The 16,645-nt window shown below is 42.6% G+C and overlaps 1 pseudogene; it reads left to right on the top strand.

The window, feature by feature from the left end:
• Positions 1-11,470: 11,470 nt before the first annotated feature.
• On the top strand, positions 11,471-11,616 carry LOC148351773 (5.8S ribosomal RNA; annotated as a pseudogene).
• The last annotated feature ends 5,029 nt before the right edge of the window (positions 11,617-16,645 follow it).

Genomic DNA, 16,645 nt, shown 5'->3' with positions numbered 1-16,645 from the left:
TAAAAAAATATATCGTACTCGTAAAAATCATGGTAAACCGTCCTCATCTTCCTCATGTGCTGTGTCATGTGCCTTTCTTTTTGCATTTTGCATGATGAGGGTATGTTTACGCTAATTTAATTTATGCATAAGCCAAGAAGTTGCAGTCTTCCTCGGCGCATATATTCCACCGGTCTAAATCTTACCTTTTGTACTCGAGCGCCGCTGGCGGCCGTTAGAAAAATTACAAAAATTGGCCGCATCACTGAATAAGCCGCAGGGTTGAAAGTTTGGGAAAAAAGTAGCGGTTTATAGTCCGGAATTTACGGTAATCAGTTCCTGATTGTCCAGTAGCAACTAGAGGGTAAATCGTTCTGTTATATGCCATTGGGTTGGTACCGATATCTTGTTAAAGACTGATCCCTGTTGTCAGTACTCACCTTCCTTTAGTATAAATAGTGTATAGTAAGCAATTTTTCCTCATTCATGAAAGTCCCTATTACTACGTCATCATTAGAATGATTAACTATAATAACCTCTTTCACTTGGCTTCAGGGGAGGTCACGTCATTTCACTAAGGTTCTTTGTCTTCCCAAAGACTATTACGAGGCTCCGGTGAAAAATCAGTGCTGCCGTCAGCAGACAGATGGTCGAACGCTTGCAGATGAAATATACGGCAATGGAAGTGGCTCGGAAATCGGTGTCAGCGTGCAATGATGACAGAACAAGAGGCCCGTGTTTGCATCTCAACGAGAAGATAAGAGTTTCCGGCAGCAATGACAAAAACTGAAGATTTGCCTGCCATGGCCGATTTGCATGGAGCACCTACCGTATGAACAAGTTCCCCACCTCGCACGTTATTACCCCACAGCCATCGCGCCCTCCCGGCGATCACCGATTGTGGTGGCCCCTCGACCCCGAGCCCAGTGGCAGGCCTAATGCGGTGGCAGGCGCTTTTAGGGCACCCATTTTGTCTGTTTTCATGCCCGAAAGCAGGCGATGTCCTGCTGGGTTGTACGCGTATGCCTCTGCCATTATTTCTCCCTTTTTTTTCAGAAAAATATATATTCAAAAAACAAGTGCACACAAAGGCTCTCAGTGTGACATTTCATTTGTATTCAAAGTATCTCTTTTATTCCCTACATTATTAGGTGTGACCTAGTTCAGCGGTAGCAGTAATAATTTTTTATTTTTTTTCAAACTCGCTGCACCCCTCCGAGTAATCTCACCTCATCTCGAGGCGCATTTGGTCAAAGCACAGGCGCAGACTACATATGCTATCTATGCGATCTCCTGCTGACTCCGGAAAGTCTATTTTTAGTGTTATAAATCCTCCACAACACTTTGAAGGTGTTCCCAGCAATATTACCAATCAGATTTGTCAGCTGCAGTTCAAAGTTTGACATATAAGCAAAAGTATTGGACAGATGTGTAATCTTTTTCAGCACTTCTGCTTTACAGCCAGCAGATTGTGGGTTTGAATTTCACCTATCGTGTGGACCTGGTCTACCCTTCTTACACTGCTGGCTTTCTCCCACATTCCCCAAAACAGAATAGGCTCAATTTGCACAAAATAATAGTGTGGGTGTCTGTCTGTCCTCATATGCTCCCCAAGATTGTTTTTGGCCTGACTCCACCTCTGATGTGATATTGCTCAAGCAACACAGCCAAAGGATAATTACAAAATGGACGGATGAACCGATTGTGGGAGGGAGAGAAGGGGAATGAGGAATGGAGTAATATTGTGATGGTTAGATAGATAGATAGATAGATAGATAGATAGATAGATAGATAGATAGATAGATAGATAGATAGATAGATAGATAGATAGATAGATAGATAGATAGATAGATAGATAGATAGATAGATAGAGATAGAGAGAGAGAGAGAGAGAGAGAGAGAGAGAGAGAGAGAGAGAGAGAGAGAGAGAGAGAGAGAGAGAGAGAGAGAGAGAGAGATAGATAGATAGATAGATAGATAGATAGATAGATAGATAGATAGATAGATAGATAGATAGATAGATAGATAGATGGGTGCATAGATGATGGATGGATGGATGGATGGATGGATGGATGGATGGATGGATGGATGGATGGATGGATGGATGGATGGCTGGATGGATGATGGGAATAAGAATGAACGGTTTATGTTGGATTGGATGAAAGGAAGCTAGATGGATGGATGGTTGGATGGAACCTTGGATGGATAACTGGATGAATGGACAAACCAATGTAGCATGGATGGTTATATGAATGGGTAGATGGATGGTTATATGAATGGGTAGATGGATGGTTATATGAATGGGTAGATGGATGGTTGGATGGATGGGTGGATGGATGGATGAATGGATGTCCAGATGAGTGGATTGATGGATGGATGGATGTCCAGATGAGTGGATGGATAGAAAGAAGAATAAATGGTTTAATCAATTAATATGCAGTATGTTGGGTCGGATGAATGGAGGCTAGATGGATGGATGTTTTGATGGATAACTGGATAACAATGGATGGTATGGATGGTTAGGTGAATGGATGGATGAATGGATAGATGTATGATTGATGGATGGATGGATGTGTAGGTGAACGGACAGATGGACACACAGAAAAGTAGATAGACGGACAGATAGATAAACCGATAAGTACTTAGGTGGATAGATGGATGAGAGGATGGAAAGAAGGATGAAGGTACAGAAAAACAAAAGATATATTGAAACTGAATGATGTACAGGTGGTTCGAAATGTGTTCTTGTGGATATATATATATATGGATGAATGAACAAAGAATATTTTTTTTAACCAATGAATATACAGTATGTGAGATATAAGGAGGCTAGTTGGAAGATGGATAACCAGACAGAAGGATGGAAGGGTGGAAATCACCCTCCTGATGACCAGGCATGTTCTTGCTGATTCGTCCATCTGTTTTTTTTTTCTTTTTTAAGTCCTTATCCGGCTGTTTTTCGATCATCTTTCTAACGCCGCATCTGCTACAAAGTGAACCCGATGAGCGGGGGGAAAAAAAGACACGAAAAGCGGATTCAGTCAGGCGGCGATTCTCTTCAGGTTCTCATTCCACTGAGTCATAAATACAGAAATAAGTGACAATGGACCGTGTGATGCGATACTCAACCATATGACTCGGTTGAGATGACGTGTTTTACATGCAACGACCACCAAGAAAACAACTGTATTCGTGAAAAAAAATCTAAAATACAAGGTCCCCATATCTTCTTAATTATGAATGCTATTAGTAAAAAAATTGTGCAATTTCAAAGGTATTTACATTAGGTTTTTATCAGAATAGATTTTTCCGGGGAGACTTTTCCGACCCATTATGCCGACTTGCCATGGCGCCCAATTGGCCCCGCAGCTTGTTGACGGATTGGCTTCCTGTCAGTATTTAAACTCCTATCATTCCCCTTTGGTCGGTCCGTCTGCGAATCTCTATTTTTACACGGCAAGCCCTTTTTCGCCTGTCCTGTTTTTTTTGCTCCTGTTTGTCTCCCGCTACGATCTGTTTTGATCTCAACCACGTCTGCTCTCCCGTCCCGAATTATGACCTCTTTTGATCTCGACCATGTATGTTCTCCCGATCCGTTTTTTATCTCGACCACGTCTACTCTCCTCTCCTGGCTTTCGACTTGTTTCCGATCCCGACCATGATTTTGCTCTTCTATATTTTCTACTGACCCGTTTTTTCTGTTCCCAACACCGCCATTGCTCGCCACGGAACTCCCACTTCAACGTTCAGAGTGACCAATTCCCCGCGACCAGCGATCACCGGATCATGAGTGCAATCCTTTCCCTTCTTCTTAATAAAACTTGTGAGAAACGTTACGCAGGTGTGTCCTGTTTGAATGTGCATTTTTCAGAAAATTTGGAATGGACCCACCAGAGAGGAAGTCCACAGACAGATGGCATAGTGAATTCATAACAGACGGGTGCTTACACCCAGCTAAAAGAACCGGACGCCCCTTAACTGCAGAAGATGTGATTGATCAAGTTCAAACTGCTTTCCAGAGGAGCACCCGTAAATCGATCAGAAGGGCTAGTCGGGAACTTTAGTGTCCTTTAACAACTGTTTGGCGTGTCTTAAGAAGACAACTGCACATGATGTCTTAAGAGCCTACAGTTAGTCCAACAGTTGAAGGATATTTATAAACCAGCAATGCAGCAGAAAGTGGAAGACAACAGCTTTGTCGACGGTTCGTTTTTAGCGATGAGGCGACTTTCCACGTAAATGGCAAAGTTATAAGGCAAAACACTCACATACGGGGTTCTGAGAACCCAATGAATTTCTTGAGCATCAGTGAGATTCCACAAAGGTGACTATGCTTTGTGCTATGTAGAAGAAAGCTGTCTTCTTTGAAAGAGTAACAGTCAATGGTGAGACATACCTTGACATCCTGGAAAACTGGTTAAGGGATAAATTGAGTGAGAGAGGGTCTGGTGATTTAACACAGGAGCCTCAGGGTTAGACAGCTTTGATCACAAAATTGCTAGACGGAGGGATTGGACGGTCTGGGGCAGAATGACCACAATGATCTTATGTCCTGGCCAACTAGATCTCCAGATCTCACACCCTGCAATGTATTTTAGTGGGTATCTGTAAAAGGTTTTGGTCTATGTGCACCCAAGATGAGCTGAAGGCATGCATAACATAAGCTGTTGCAAACATAGACAAGGCAATGCTGGGATGCATTTTGGATAATCGCCTTCTGCTGACCACCACAAAGGTAAGAAATCCTATTCATAAGATTACGATAACGCGAACGTACGATTAGCCTGGGTTAGCTTTAAGTTTAAGTTAAACATTCAGGGTGTTGGAACGGAGCCCAACATTGAGGGTGTTGGAACGGAGCCCCCTTTTTAATGAACCGCTCACCACTTGTTGTGGTGACCCGGGTGCTAAATGACTTGTAAACGACCTGATTTTTTTATTTTTACACGTTCATGTTAGGGGAATCTTTCGTACGGAAGATTACGATAACGCAAATGTACGATTAGCCTGGGTTAGCTTCATGTTTACGTTAAACATGCATGGTAAACATTCAGGGTGTTGGAACAGATTAAAATGATTTACATTATTTTTAATGGGAAAAATGATTTCGGTGATTGAACAAATCGGTTCTCGAACAGGGTTCTGGAACGGATTATGGTCGAGAACCGAGGTTCCACTGTAACTGAATTTACAAAATGCGTTTTTATATCCTCAATAGTTTCCAGGACTTTCAATGTCAAAAGACATTTGAAACACCTTGTACATCTTCTTTGAATTCATGCGAGAGAGGGTTAGAGGAAAAACTGCACTAGTGATTTATGCCCAGATCATGATCGATAATTGAAATGCGTTAATCGAGTCAGGACGATAAATATTTGACATTGGTTCAATAAGCACAACACTAATGACACTTGTTTCTTTTTCCTGCCTCAGTTTACCCGGTAGCCTGACCGCACTATGACTAAAGGACAGCACCAATGAGTCCATCAAATAGGACATATCCAAAATGGGGGCAGATCCCCTGGTCATCACATACCCCTCCTCTTCCTACTCCATAAATTTGCACCACGGGGAACGCCTTAACCTCCTCCAAGTCATAACGAGTCGGCACGGGGGAGACGATCACGGCGGGCTGCTAGGTCAGTCGTGTTTGGTTTATTACAGAAAAAAAGCATCAGTAAGCGGTTCGTCACAAATGGAAATATATTAAAATTGTATTTCATGTACAAGCAAATATACTCACCAACAGGTGAATGAAACTTTTATACTTTTTGCTATTGAATTAAGGCTTTCATTGGGCTGCCAAGCTGCTAGGGCAGTTGTGTTTGGCTTTTATGTTTGTTGTTTTGTTACGAACAGGAATATAGTAAAAATGTATGTAATGTACTTGCAAATATCCTTCGAACAAGGTGAATAAAAATGTGTATTATTTTGCCATTAAGTTGAGCTTTTCATTGATCATCCCATCATTTCAAATTGAACATACATTTTAAAAAACTCAATATTTGTTATCAAAAATTACATTTAGGATTTCTTCCCTGTAAAATGTTTGAATAAACGATTTAAATTGCTTGAAAAATCAGAAAAAAGGGTGTGATTTGGTCACTTTGAGTCTCTGTGGATGAAAGGTCTCCAACGTGGTGACTATGGGCACTGGGGTGCCCCTAGGCCCAAGGACAGCTGAGGTGCCCGTGAAAATATTCTCACCAGTGCTGGTTCATTGTGATTTCTGTGTCTAATATTTTTGGGGGGTTGATTGAGTCACTTTAACCCTACTTCTGATAATCAACATGGTAATAACCTAGTAACAACATGGTAATTACATGATAAGTTATTTTTAGAACTGCTTATAAAACTGCGTGCCTTTTGCGCTAATTTTTAACAAAAACTACCTCCAAGCTCGAAAAAGATTGGAGACCCCTGCCGTTGAGTGTATGCTTCCTTTTGCTGTTAGGACTACAGACCCTGCCCTACTTACGAACGAAATAGGTTCTGGAAGATCGCTCGTACGTTGAGTTTGTTCGTAAGTTTCCTCCCAGGGTATCCCCTGCCCACTGCCCGAAGATAGCTGGGATGGGCTCCAGGACCCCTGTGACCCAACTGAGGATAAGCGATGCAGATAATAGATGGATGGAGGTGATCACGGAGTCTAAAGGCCCTGAGCTGATTCCATTTACGTGGCAACCAAAAATCTCTGAGCGATTGAAAAAAGTAATAATTCTCTACGCCATCCAATAGGAGACGTAAATAAAAGCCGGAGTCGATTCAGTGGTCAGATGGAAAACCAACTGTTGATTCTTTCCACGAACTGGAAGCCCGCCACCGCTTCGTGTAGAAAAACAGCAAACGCACTGGATTGATTTATCAAAGCCGACGCCGATACCATTGTGCCAATCAAGCGGGATTGGATGAATTATGCATTTTTCAGCTCGGAAAAATCAAACAGCGTCGCAGATGGCTTCCTTTGAGAAAGGAACGTGAGATTACCCAACGGCACAGGCTGCAAACCTCGTAAATGGCACGTCGCTACGAGGTAGAATTGGACGCAATTATTGCGGCGACGTGAGATGCGTCTTGATTCGCAGCTTCCCGCGGGAGAAGGCTGTCGCATTTCGCACGTATCCGACCAATGACATGCGTGTGTTTTGGCACACGGCGGGAGCATTGACGCAGGGTTAGCGGTTGTGTGCTAATCACACGTGGTTTGTTGGGATGAAAGTGGGGAGAGGGTTAATGTTTACACCTGCCGACTGAGCTCCTCTTTCAGCACTTCGCAAACTTCTCAGGCAAAACTAAAGGGTTGACGCACACAGGACAAGGAATGTTTATTGAAAGTTACGTACTGTATATAATTAGTTGGCAGGATACGGTCCAAAAACGTGTCAATTAAAATCAGCTACTTAACCCTTTCAATGCCATAACGTATACATATATTTTTAGAAGCATTGTCTATGAGTGGCAAAACGTAAAAATACATTTTTGTTGTTATAAAGGGTTTGTTGTTGTTAATCAGTAAATATCAAGCCTCTGGGAATGATTTCAGTATGATAAATAACCGTGGCTTTGATCAGATCTTTGTCTACTCATCAAGGATGCCTCCACTTCCTAGTGTTGCTTCCTTTTTCCGGCGAATAAGTGTGTGTAGGTGGCCCATATGAATAGAAGCAGTGTGGTGATAGTTGTGAAATATTGACAAATACTAATAAGCAGTTTATGCTTTTTTCGAAAAAAAAAAAAAATCACATCATGTTTACTTAGCCTCGGACTGCTACATCAACAAGACCCAGCGGCCTACAAAGCAGCGAAGCAGAGTGGCAAGAGAGCGGTGTGACCGGAGGAGGAAGCGAGGCTGTCGGGCCGGGCTAACCGCTAGGCTAAAGGCTAAACCCTTCAAAACTCCTCTCCCATCCATTTTCCTCTCCAAAGTTCGCTCTCTGGACAATAAACTGGACTATTTACAACTGAAAGTAACATCGAACCGCAAGATGACGAACTACTGCGCTAAAATTCTGACGGAGACATGGTTAATCTTATCCATCCCGGCTGACGCTCAAGGAAACTGTGCGGGTCAGATGTATCGAAATTTCGTTCTGTATACACGTGTACACGAATGACAATAAAGTATATCTGAATCTGAATTGTCTGGTCAAAGAGGGATGACGGTTCGTGAACATCTGCCACGGTGACCAAAATCATGGGATCATGTCACCGGAAAGAACGGGCGCTGGAAAGTTCATGTATCATTTATACACAAGTTCAGTGTTCTTGTAATAAAACTTTATTTTGCAAGAATGGTGCCCTTGTGTGTCTTATGCTACAGGACTAAATTTTCAGCAGGCTTTCAAAAATTAGTCAAAGTGGCAAAAATTTGCTGGTACCCACTTATCCCATCCCATCTGAAAGAAACCTCTGGCATTTAATGGATTGTATATTGATGATAAATGACCAGGAGTTATTTCATAGCATGTCAGTCCGACATAATCTATCCAGCACCGAAAACAGTTTGTTGTGTTATCTATTCTTGCCTACCTTTTGGCCAGGCAAATCATCACTGAGGGATAAGAGGGAAGACCGCATGCTCCATGGAGAAAGCCAAATCTTTTCCCCCTCTTTTGGGAGACTGATCTAGTGGACATCACTGCCGCTCAACAGTAAGGGGCCGATCAAAGGGCCAACCAGGCCTCGTGGTTGGCGTGCTAAGGGGCCTGCTCTGGATCTTGGCCTTTCTTGTCCCCATGTTCCCAAGGGGGCTCCATTTTCAGGTAGAAGTGCATGAAAAGAAGAGAGGAGAAGAGCAGGAAAGGCGTTTGCGCCTTTCTTTTAAATACCGCTGATGTAATCCGTCACCAAAAGGAGTGTCCTGTGACCGGTTGGCGTTCCTGTTGATTCTTTTCACAATTAAGTTCTCCAAATAATGATCAAATTTCATTTGGACATGCAATGAAAACAAATGTTTTGCATGAATCATAACACACACGTGCAAACAATAAATCTTTTGATTTTAAATGAATACTTTGGGGGTTCAAACCTTTATAATCTGGTCACTTCCTGTGAATGAATGCAATGTCTATCATGTCTGTTGTGTGTGCTCCTGTGTGCCCTATTAGGAAAAAGAAAGGGTCTTGTGAACGGTTGAAGGGTGTCCCCTGCCCACTGCCGAAGATAGCTGGGACTGGTTCCAGCAGCCCCGCAACCCTACTGAGGATAAACGGTGCGTATAACCGATGGATGGATGGATTATCTCTAAACCCATAGACAGAACATATATTACACTTTATTGTTTAATATATTTTGACAGCAATTCAAACATAAAATCAGATGCAAAACATAATGCAGATAAATACCCATGAGCCATACAAAAGATAAGTCATCACCTGACTGCCATTTTGTGTTGATGTTTTCTATGAGAACTAATTTTTTTTTACTTTTTACAGTGTCAACATCCAAAACTCAATTCATACATTAAACAGGTTTTTAACAGTCCTTACACTTGAGTCGCGGTCGTGTAAAACGCTTTACTAACCTACTGGAAAAAGACATGACAGAAGTCATGTCATGCATTAGCAATGGCAGCTGATAGTTGTCTGAAACTGAAAAGTCAGCCCAACGCAGCGTTCCATGCACAGGAACCTTTTCCCTCTTGTGGTTGTACTAGTGACTTACACTCTGATACTGTTTTTAGAATTCTCATGAAATTGGCTCATCTTTTATACCAACAACACAAAGATAACACATTCAAAATTCGTGACCATACAAATTTTTAGGCGTCACAATTGCATAGCGCTCATTGCTGCTTGGAGGTAAGTGATTGTGACTTTTGGTCTGTTTTCCGACCCGTGTCTCACGGTTAGTTTAATTTTGTCCAGCTAGATCCCCGTTACCGTCAGAGCTGCCAAGGGCTTTCCTGTTTTGTTTGCTCCCGGCTGGCACACGTTAGCTGCCCACTGTGTGTTTTTTGGCCGGACTGGCGTTCATGCCCGTTCTGCCATGTTGCTTGGTTTATTTCCGATCGGCTTTGCTTTTATTGACTTTACATTGGTTCCCAGTTAGCCTGGCTGTTTACCGCGTGTCTTTTTGATCGGCTTTGATCGCCGTAGCTGTTACTGCTTTTCATCGTTGGTTCCCGGTTAGCCTGGCTCCTCACTTTGCCTAAAAACCTCTTCGACTAATGAACACGTATGGCGACTGGCTTGCCGGGGTGCTAGTGTTCCTCCAATGATGTCACAGATCACAATGACAAAGACAAGACCTACCTATGGGTCATGACCCACCAGTTGAGAAACACTGATCTAAATTTAAAAAAATGGGCAGAACCATTGCGAAAAGTGACACGTAGGCCCTTTCCACGCTATCATCATCCCATCATTAAAATTAGACCCTGACCCTTGTGAAAACCATTTATTTCCTTGTGACATACTTTGAGCTTTCAGCAAGCAGATTGGCAGTGCACAAGGAGCCAGATGCCACCAAAGTGGACCAGGCGGAGCTCCTGCTGCACTGGGGCGTCTCCTGGAACTCAACACGTGGCCTACATTTTTGCCTGGCATGGTGACTTTAAAGCGCACTTTTAATCTCACGCTTTATCGTAACATGGTAACCACGGATAAAGTAACTCATCCATCCATTATCTGCGCGGGTTATCCTCAGTAGGGTTGCGGGGGTGCTGGAGCCCATCACAGCTATCTTCAGGCAGTGGGCAGGAGACACCCTGAACTAGTTGCCAGTCAGTCGTAGGGCACACAGAGACGGACAAGTCACTCGCTTAGCCACACCTAGGGACGATTAACCTGAACTGCATGTTTTTGGAATGTGGGAGGAAACCGGAGTGCCCGGACGAAAGCCATGCAAGCATTGGGAGAACATGTAAACTCCACACAGGAATGTTCGATCACATGACCTCAGAACTGTGCCGCACATGCACTAACCACTGTGCCGCCGTGCTGCCCAGATAAAGTAACTGTGTATAGGAAAATGTATGACCCAGTGACGGGCAATCAGCCAAAGTGTCATAATGAAAACATGAAATTAAAAATCTATTATATGGTTGTATATATTCAGTGTCTGCCCTGCGATTGGCTGGCAACCAGTTCAGGGTGTCCCCTGCCCACTGCCCGATGATTGCTGGGATGGGGGCCACGCAACGGAGCGAGTCCGGTGGATGCGGCGTCACACGGTGCGACGCAAGAAAAGGCGGCGGGCGTGATCGGGCTACCTCCGTCACTGGGGGGAGCCCGCTCGTCCGACGACCCCACTTACGCGGCGCGACGACAGGCAGCCGTCCGCTCATGGCGGACGAAAGGCGGCGGACGTGCGCGGGACCCCCGTAACTGTGTCGGTGTCGTGCGTATCGCGCCCGAAAGTACCCGCACCGCGGGTTAGGGGCTTGCTCGCAGGAGCGACCGAACGGCACCCGCGGTGCGGCGCAAGTAAAAACCCTGTCGTGAATTTGTCTCCGATCGTCCCGGGCGGACGGAAAATCGCCCAGCTGTACGACTCTTAGCGGTGGATAACTCGGCTCCTGCGTCGATGAAGAACGCAGCTACCTGCGAGAACTAATGTGATTTGCAGCTGCGATTGGCTGGCAACCAGTTCAGGGTGTCCCCTGCCCACTGCCCGGAGATGGCTGGGATGGTCTCCAGCCCCCCCGCGGCCCTAATAAGGATAAGCGGTGCAGATAATGAGATGAGATGAGATTTTTTTTTTTTTTGGAAGGTGCGCCGCTACTTCGCGTATTTTCACTTAATGCGGGTGGTTTTGGTCCCCATTAACCGCGATAACCGAGGTCCCACTGTATTTGTAATTGCTATCTAACTGGAGGATCGCCGCTATTTTGCATGGTGACATTATCTAAACAGCATCGGTCGTGCGGTAAAACGCCGTCGTTGGCGTTCCGCAGCCAAAGTAACGCACCGCCTATGACTGTCGCTAACGGTAACGGCGTTGTAACGGCGAAAAAAGTAATTCGTTAGATGACCCTGTTACTGGAAAAATACCGCCGTTAGTACCAATGTTAACGTCACATGTGTTTCTTTTAATAAAATCGCGATCCGACGTCAGGCATGGATAACTAATTGTTTACAAACCTCATTGCAGCAGCCAGCTGCTGCTTAGGTTGCGTTTACACGATGTTCCTAACGGGCCTTTTTCGGACACAACCACCAAGTTGTGTGTCTGTGCACCGGGAAAAATGAGTCGAAAAAGACTGGCAGTGAATGCAAAAGAGCCACTGCTTGCTCTTTAAATTGTCCTAAAAATTGCCTCCGCAGCTGCGACACCAATGAGAAACTGAGTTGAGCGTATTAAAATGCTGCGGTTGAGAATAACTTGTAATGAGGATATCGAAACCTTGGAGCCAGGACATATTGAGACATGATGCATCATGTTTTTTCTTGTTTTTCCACAGAGCTCTTACTTAGAAAGCTGGATTTAAGTTTTTGTCACGCTCAATCATAACGTGGTCTGTGAAGAACCGTAGCAGATGTGGAAGGGTGTTGATAGACTTTCTCAGCAAAGCCATATGTTTAATTTACTTAGAAATGCCTGCTGCCGTATTACACTTTGTTCTGAATCTGTTTGTGTGGACGTGTTTTCCATTTTGCATATGAGTGCAAGTGAGAGGAAGTCGTGTAGGGTGAGAAAGAAACAGAAAAAGAGCAAGAGAGGATAAAGAGATACATTTAATTAATATCTAAATACATGATGTATTTAGATTTACATATAGCATTTCCCTCACAATAAGGCGCATCAGATTATAAGGCGCGCCCCTAAAATATAGACTTAGCCATATTTTACTCATATATACGACTCACCTGGCTATAAGGTGGATGGAATTAAATGTACAGTAAGGGCTAAGGCTGCCCAAATAAAGCAAAAGACCGTATATGTGCAGTAATTGATCAGTCGGATCACAAATACAATCGGATGCAAGTGGGAGCAGACTCCAATCTCAGCTATTAGATTTTGTCCATTTTTATCCACGAAACTGATTATTTGTATAGCCCTTAATCACAAAGAGTCTCAAAGGGCTGTGTAGACCACAGATTATTGCAAACCACAGACCATTATTACACCATCCCTTAATCTAAAACCTACATGAGGTCAAGAAAAATTCAAAAGCCTCTACATTAGGATAAGGTAATATCTCATCATCATACGAGTTTAACCTACGGGAACAAATTGTTATTGGGCCATGTCGCGAGAATTTTGTCAGACCTTATACCAGTCTTTGGTCCAGCAAAGTTCGGAGACCACTGAAATACAGTATTGTATCCCAGACTGAACTGAATTAAGCGATAGGCATCGTGGGAGATAACTCGGTCGTTTCAACTGAATTAAGAGAAATGCACTGTGGGAAGTAATTCAACCATCCTAAAAAATATAATGAAACGCATGTTGCCATATTTAAAACGTTACTTACAATGCTTGGTTTAAGCTGATCTACTTCTGTTTTCTCATTTCTCTAACATATCTGGCACTCTAACTAAAAATAGCCTTATAATAAGATAAGACTTAATGGCTTTTTTAAGTGTTCTTGTGGATTTTTTTCTCAATTTGTATGTTCCTGAACTGTAGCTCTGAATTTGTTCAAACCTCACTTTGTGTTTGCTGTTAAAAACGTAATATTGGAATATAATATTGTGAATGTGCTTAATTGCTGTTGAGATTGTCATGATTGTTTTCTGTTTTTAGTGTCAATAAATTTGTTTAAACCAAAAAAAAAAAAAAAAAAAAGCTCTGAATTTGTGTACTAATAAGAGCTTGCTCTGTCCACTCCACGCATCGGCCCGGTATTGCAGTACCTCCGGGAACGGTGCATTCGCAATGATCGCAGCAAGGCTTTAGGGCTAGGACCTTAGCTTGGCCTTTTGGCTGAGAGTAAGTGTCCCGGCTCCTAGGCTTTGTAGCGTATTATGAACTGACCGATAACGGATAATGGATAATGAATAACGAAGATAGAACAATAACCCTTAAAAACCCCAAAACCCCAACATTTCTAGATCAAACCTCCGAGGGCAGAGCACTCCTCAACACCAAAACCCAGGAGGAGAACACTTTGAAATCTGTGGATTTCTTCTTGACTCTTGGGATCAATAGTATACTAGTATTTTCTGATCAATGGCTCTGAGAAGAATCATTGGGGAAATTAAATCTGAAAGATATGAGGGGGCAAGTCTATCCAAAAGTTTTGTATACTGTAATACCAACAAAACCTTAAAACCATGTCTTAATCGCTGGTGGAGAGTCACATGACCACGTCATTTCAATCAGTGGTGCATTCATAAAAGTGAACCTTTATGGTGTGACTAATTTTGTCTTGTTACCGTACTTCTTCCAAACTTTCTTTGTTCTGCCTCAAAAATATTGGAGGGTGGGTGAAATGTGGAGTTCAGGTCCCATCTACAGCGTCCATTAGCACAATGAATCATACAGGGGCCACTGTGAATACACACGTATTATTTCTCATTACTATATTGTGTCTGACTTGCTGTCTCTTAGGGAGTAGAGATAGAGAAGAGAGGATCCCCAGTCCCCTCGCTCCAGGGGTCATCAGTAATTGATTTTTGGAAAAAAAAAAAATATTTAAGTGCGAAAAAATTAATGTTAATTTTTTCGCGGCAAGGCCAATTAATGGGTATTTATTGGATTTCTAGCCATTAATTGGTAATTTAATGGTATACTAGCCCGTGACGACAGGAAATTTTCTATCGATCCAGGATTGGATGACTCCTGCTTCTTTGCATCACTTTCTTTCTTCAAGTGCTGACTTTTAATGTGGCTTTCCAAATTGCTCCAACCAGTGTTGCGCCGTTGGATGCGCTCGGCGCCACATGAGCAGCGCCATTTGCCGTTGACGACATCAATCTGCGTGAAGTACTCTCTAACCATTTTTTCCTTCGGTCCCATAACCGTGCGAAGATTACAATCAATACAGCGTAGTAGTAGTGGTGTACAACGTGTGCGTATGTGCATCCACGAAGTACGTGCTTGAGGCAAAACGTAAGCCAATCAACAAGCCGATTTTGTCCCGACCAATAAAAAGCTGCTTTGCAACCACACTACGTACGTACAGCTACCGTGTTTCCCCGAATATAAGGCCGGCCTTACTTCAAAATCATTGTCAAAAATTGAGGTTTTGAAATAAAAATATGTGCAAAGGTAATAAATTTTCGCTAAAAATTTCTTAGAAAAGCATTGCCGTTGTTAAATAACGTTGATATCTACGGTTTTCATAGGTAATATGAGCCCGAATATTTTCGCAATTAATGGGTCGCAATAATTGCTAATTATTTAAATTTTGCAATAAATGGATTTATGAGTTTAAGCAACCATTCCATTAATTGTTCGCAATTAATGGCATTAATTTTTCACCAATCATTTATTGCTGACCCCTGCCTCGCTCCCTCCACTTTAGTCGCCTCTTACGACACGCAGCGGACCACGGTGGGAGAATTCTCTTACCTCTCACGAGGAGAGGGCCCCTCACCACAGGGCATAAGTGGGATGTGTGGATGCGTACTAAGGGATGGACAGGGCACCTCTATGATGCCGCAGGGGTAAACCAGTGAAAGCTGTCGGGCCCTGCTGTTGAACAAAAGAGCGTGTTGTGTCACCCTGACCCGAGTGACATGGCCCCTTTCTTGTGTCCCGTTTCATCTGGAGGGACGAAAGCATGACCAACTTAGGTGCCTAACTTGTTTCGGTGTTTGGGCATTTGGGTGGGCCATGGTCCAAAAATGTTTGTGTGTGTATTTTTGCTATTTTTTTCCCTTTTTATTTTCTTTGTTATTGTATGTGTTTGTCTTGCTGTCGGTCACCCCTCTTGAGGGATATGACCAAGGTAAATAGATAGATAGATAGATAGATATTGTGTCTTTAATGTTTTTTATCCATCCCTTTGCACAATTTTACCATTTTAATCTGGTTTTATTGCTTTAAAAAGAGAAGCCCTCCAATCTCGCTGTATATTGGCGTTAAAGGACATTCATTGATTTATTCATTCATACTCTTTGTTGTGACGGTCTGTTGAGATTTACAGATGTTTAAATGTTATATTTCTGGTCAAGTAAATTAGTGTTGGGCCATTGAATAAAACACTTGCATGTTGATTCAAAAGTACTGTTTATTCTGAATACATAATATAAATACGATTAATTTTTACTCATTATTTTGAAATTAGATTCCATGTAAACTGGATAGGTTTTTAGTTCTCCAACACAGAAGCTTGGAATATTTCACAGGTTCTCTGATCAGTTGGTCTTGTTTTCAATCAATGTCATTTCCATGGCGGGTCTGCCAGCAGGTAACCGTACGAAAATTTTGCAAACAAGCCTATAACAGGGGGGAAAACAAAATATTTAATATCCATATATAAACACTGTGAAATAAATCAAGTTTTTGCACAACCAAAGCTTAAGTTTGCTTATAAGTTTGACAATGTTGTAGAGACAGTGTTTTTTTCCTAAGAACTGAAAACTAAATTGTTAAATATGATATCAAATAGTTTTGAAAGTCTGCATCAGAGTAAAGGCTTTCTAATGTATTAGTAGCTAAAAACAAAATTTTCTAGATCGGTCGCTAACAACAATACTGTTTTTCTTTAAAAATCAAACTGATCTAAAAGTATATCACTCACTTTCTCTAGGGATTTATTTGTACTGAATAAAAC

This window comes from Urocampus carinirostris, chromosome 15 (assembly GCF_059441175.1).
Source record: "Urocampus carinirostris isolate Australia breed hairy pipefish chromosome 15, RoL_Ucar_1.0, whole genome shotgun sequence".
Taxonomy (NCBI): domain Eukaryota; kingdom Metazoa; phylum Chordata; class Actinopteri; order Syngnathiformes; family Syngnathidae; genus Urocampus; species Urocampus carinirostris.
Note: the sequence above shows the minus strand (reverse complement) of the source record. Positions and strands in the feature narration are given on the sequence as shown.